Source organism: Tupaia chinensis, unplaced genomic scaffold (genome assembly GCF_000334495.1).
Source record: "Tupaia chinensis unplaced genomic scaffold, TupChi_1.0 Scaffold000238_1, whole genome shotgun sequence".
Taxonomy (NCBI): domain Eukaryota; kingdom Metazoa; phylum Chordata; class Mammalia; order Scandentia; family Tupaiidae; genus Tupaia; species Tupaia belangeri.
The window spans coordinates 2,004,719-2,010,067 of NW_006159716.1; positions in this window are offsets into that span (position 1 = coordinate 2,004,719).

Genomic DNA, 5,349 nt, shown 5'->3' on the forward strand with positions numbered 1-5,349 from the left:
AGGCCCCCCTCCATGCTTCCCGCCTCACTGGGAGGTGGCTGCCTGATTTCCCAGATCGGCAAGGACACTGTGGGGTTTCAAACGCTGGACCCTGCGTGGACAGGACACACTGGGAAGTATGAGGGTTGCAGCACAACTCCTCCCTCACCAGGGCTGGGGTATGGCGTGCGCCATTCCACTCAGTCAGAAGCACTCCTGAGTCCTCGCACGGCAGGCTCTGGTGCAGAAACCCTGGCCGAGATGGCTGAGGAGGACGCCCAGTCCCCTGCCTGCTCCCTCACTTCCGCTCCCCAGCACACAGGGAGCAGCACACCTGGAGGCCAGGGGGAGTCTCGGCAGCCCTGGACCTCCCTCAGAATCCACCACCTTAACTGCATCTGGGCTTTTAGCTAGAGCCCTAAGAATCTGGATAGAACTATGGCTCCATGAACCCCCTCCCCACAGACACACCCCGCAAAGCCTGTCAGAGACATGTGTACACTTATGCTATGGAGAGGTTTTTATGCTATAGGGCATGTGCCCTTGCCAGAAAGAGACAGAAAGCAAGAAATTATCCCCAGAGGGGATAGCCACAATGCAGTCCCTTCTCCTCCAATCTCTTGGGATCTTGGGCATGCATGCACACGTGCCTGGTGTGATTTAAGCCACCAGGTCTGGGACTTGAACCACCGTTGCCTACATGGGAGTCCGGTGACATAGCCATTATGCCATCTGCTGGTCCCAGCAACCTTCCTTTTCCAATCACCAGCCTAAAAGCTGTGAAACCCACCTATAACCTACAGGCCCCGCCCCCTTCACATGTCACACCCTTTTGGGCCTGACCAATGGAAAAACTTTTCACTAAATTCCAAACTGTCTCTCGCTCTCAAATCAAATAAAAGGAGTCCCTGTACCTGGTCACCCCGAGAGGAAGCTGTTTCGCCTCCCCTCCAGCCACTCATTCTGCTCAGAACTAAACCGTACGATGACTTTTACAGAGCTGGTTATTTCCGTCGCCGCGGAGATGTCACAGACATAAACACAGGGGCCGTAAGAGCGGTGTCTGGGCGGGGGCCATGGCCACGTGGTCTGGATAGGTCTTTGTTATGGTGGTCGTGCTGGGTCTCCTAGGATCACGGCAGAGGCCTCTACCCTGAGGGGCCAGCAGTGCCTCCCCAGGTCGTGACAAGCACACATGTCTCTAGGCACTGGCAAATGTCCCCGAGGGCCCTGAGAATCACTACCCTCACATCTGTACCACCTCTATCCTTGGCACCGCTGCCGACCGCGCAGCCAGCGGGCATCTCCCTTCCCCGGGCACAGAGTGGCTCGGGTTCCTCCATGTTGCAAGGGCCTCTCGGGATGCAGGTCTGGCCCTCCTGCCACCACAGGGGCTGAGCCGTGGCCCTGAAGACCCTGTCCACCCTGCTTCCCATCCAACCCCTCAGTCTCGGGGCTGCATCAGCCTTGGGCCACCTGGACCCTGCCTCAGCCCAGGGTGCTATTGCCAGGGGTGGCAGTGGTAGGTGCTCCCTGGGGAAACTGACCAGAAAACCCACGGGGGCGGGGGGGGCAGCACCCCTTGCTCACTGTATCAGGCACCTACCAGGAGCCAGGCATGAGCCATGCAGCTCTACAAAAGCTCCTGCGAGCCAGTTAAGATGCCACCCCCATTTTCCAGATGGGAAGGCTGAGATGCAGGGGCGTTGAAGTCTGAGTTCACAGTTTGTGAGATTGCGTGCACGTTCCTTGCAGAAGGCCTATGACTACTTAGTGCCAGGACCAGGATTCGAACCCTCTCCTGTCTCTCTGCCCAGCTACTGTCCCCAGGGGCCCCACACATCCAGGGGAGAAGCCTTACGGAAACTGGAACAGAGAGACCGTCCAGGGGAGGGGAAGAGAAAAGGGAGGCGGAGGAAGAGGGAGCCAGGCAGCCCTGGCCTTGCCCTGCCCTTTCTAGGGCCCCACCAGCTCCAGGTGACTAACCTCAGAGGGCTGAGACACCCCCAGGGCCCAGCTCAGCCAGCTCTGGAGGGAGGGTGGGGCTCCGCCTGCATACTTTCCAGGTTAACATCTGGTTTCATTTAACCATCTACTTCCCACTCACATCCTCTCTGTCAGGTGCACTGTGTGTACATGTGGGGGAATGTGTATGTGTGTGCTTGGATGTGTGAGGGGGGATGTATGTTTGCACACGCGAGTGCATGTGTGTGTGTGTGTGTGTGTGAGACTTTGAATCAGTGGTTCTCATCTGGGGGATCTTCTCGCAGAGGGCGTGTGTTAATATCTGGAGACGGGACCAGCAGCTGGCGTAATGGCTATGTCACTGAACTCCCATGTAGCTGATAGCGGTTCAAGTCCCAGATCCAGTGGCTTAAATTCACACCTGGTGCGTGTGCGTGCGTGCCCAAGATCCCGAGAGGAGAATGGTGGAGAAGGGATTGCGGCGTGGCCATCTCTCCTGGAGGGCGATTTCTCACTTTCTGTCTGTCGTTCTGGCGACGCATGCGCCCTATAGCAAAAACCTCTCCCCTCCCCCCAAAAAAATATGTATCTGGAGACTTTACAGGTTGTCGCAGCTCAAGGGTGGTAGACCCTCTGCGGTGTTCAGGACAGCCCGGCCAGGGCGTTATCAGCACACAAAATGCTGACATGCTCAGGTGCAGAAACCCGGGCAGAGAGGGCTGAGGAGGACGTCCAGTCCCCTGCCTGCTCCCTCACTTCCGCTACCCAGCACACGGGGAGCAGCACACCTGGAGGCCGTGCGGTGGTGGTGGGGGGGTCTCGGCAGCCCTGGCCTCCCTCGGAATCCACCACCTTAACTGCCTCTGGGCTTTTAGCTAGAGCCCTAAGAATCTGGATAGAACTATGACTCCATGAACTCCCTCCCCACAGACACACCCCACAAAGCTTGTCAGAGACATGTGTACACTTATGTTAATCTGTATTAGTCTCTTGTAGCAGGATTTAGAATGAGGAAGAGGATGCTTCTGAGTAAGAGATGTTTTTTGTTTTGTTTTGTTTTTAATTTTTGCTGTAGGTTGCATGTGCTCACTGGAGAGAGACGGAGAAGTTGAGGAGAGTGAGAAAGCACCCTCTAGTGGGGATGGCCATGCTGCAATCCCTTCTCCATCCTCCTCTCAGGATTTGGGGCACACACACACACACACACACACACACACACACACGGAGTGTTTTTCAAACCACCGGGTCCGGGACTCGAACTGCGTAGTTGGCCATGTGGGATCCAGTTGCCCTAACCTCCGTGCCACCTGCTGGCCCAAGTGCAGGATAGTACTACAGGTCTTCTAAAAAGGCACCCCATTCTCTCAATCCTCCAGGCCCACTGGTCCATGGCCTAGCTTGGCCCATGCCTGGCATGCCACAATTCTCAATTCTGAAATTCCTCCTGCTTTGGTTGGAAGGCCTTGTACCCTGTTGAAATGCACACAGCACCCACGTGAGGCCAAAGGGGAGCCTCCCAGAGGCACCTCATGCTGTGGTATGTGCCTGGGACTTGGGGTTTCAAGTTCTGAGCTAGAGGCCGGACCCTGCCCTTACAGGTCAGGCAACCTTGGGCAAGTCGCTGAATCGCTGAGCTTTAGATCTCTCATCTGCAAAATGGGGATAATAAGGCTATTTGCTCCCCCAGCCTGTCATGGGGGTGCTGTGGGTCGTGGGAACAGCAAAAGCACAAAGCAGATAGTAATTATCAGCCTGGTCTGGCAGTTTCCACTCGCTCCCCTGAACCTGTTAGAGGGCCTATTTGCCTGAGCTCAGAGCAGAGGGGCTTTAAAGGGAGCGGCTGGGGAGGCCAGGAGGGGGCCCATACAGCAGGAAGCCCCAGAGTTAGCTACAAGGGTTCGTCTTCCAGCTCCTCCAGTCACCAGCTGCCTGACCTTGGGCTAGATTATACCTGTCCCTCAGTTTTCCCACCTATAAAGCTGGAATGACTCGGAGACGGATTCTGTGGTTGCTGTGAGGGGTACGGAGCTGTCCGTGTCACGTGCCAGACTCGCGAGCACTCAGTAAACGCTAACCGCCATGACTTAGCCCTGCTTTGGTAGGAGACTGGGAGGTGCATGCTGACCCGTCCGGCAGCGTCTTGGAGAAGTGCAGAGGCAGGGGACCAGAGAAGTGGGGCAGAGGCCCTCTGGCTCTTTTCCTTCCCCCCAGGGTGACATGGAGGCCCCGCAGCAGGGCAGTACGAGTCAGGCAGTGGACTTGCCCCTTAGCTTTCTGGAAGAGGCCCCAGCTCCCTGCCAGACTGCCAGGCCTCGCTGGCGCCTCCACACTCCTGCCCACTAGCAGACTCCTTGTGCCTGCAGGCAGCCATACTCCAGCCCTGGGGTGTCACCTCACCTTGAACATCCTTGACCAGGGCCTTCCTTGATGTTAAGGTGAAACTACTGGTGGCCAGGGGCTCTGGGGGCTCCCGGGGGCTCTTGGGAGGGTACTGGGGGTGCCAAGCTGTAGAGAACTCATATCAGCCAGGGCATTGTGACGCCTCCTTACAGCACAATTCCTGTCTTCCCAGGAGACGTGGGTCGGGGTGGGGCTGCTGTCTTAAGATCTAGAAGGGTCTTTTCACCTTGACACTGGTCCACTCTGCAAGTCTCCATTCCCACAGTTCCCTAGAACCCACAAACTGTGGACTGTGGGCTGAGGAGAGAGATCAATCTTGTTATTCAGGTACCTCCAGAAACCCTAATGTCCCCCAGCCCCCCAACATGGCATAAGGAATCTCTGGCAGAAGGAAATGTACCCTACCAAGTCTCCTTCCTGTCTACCTGTGTCTTTCGATCATCTTTACCTATTATCTATCTATATCTATACCTATCTATCTATCTATCAAGGTGGGTGGATGTGGGCTGGTACATGAGGGCTGGGTGGGTGATGGATGGGCTGACCGTCCTGGCCTGAGCCCTGATCACCTCCCTATCATTGCTCTTGCTCGTTTTCCCTCATTCTCTAGATAGTAGCTTCTTTCTTTCTTTCTTCTTTTTTTTCTTTCTCTTGGGGGGGCGGAGAGGGTGGCTATAGGGTGTGTGCGCTTGCCAGAAAGACAAAAAGACAGAAAGTGATAAATCACCCCCCAGGGATGATGGCCACACTGCAATCCCTTCTCCTCCGTTCTTCTCTCGGGATCTTGGGCCGGCACGCACACGCGCCCGATGTGAGTTTAGGTCCAGGACTCGAACTGCAGTTGACTACATGGGAGTCTAGCGACATCGCCATTACACCAACTGCTGGTCCCTATAGTAGCTAATTTCTAACATATACTCTGCTTTCTGCCCTCTGAGCCTTTGCATATCCTCTTCCTTCTCCTGGATGCTTTGAACGGGGGTGGGGGGGGGGTGGGGGGGGGGT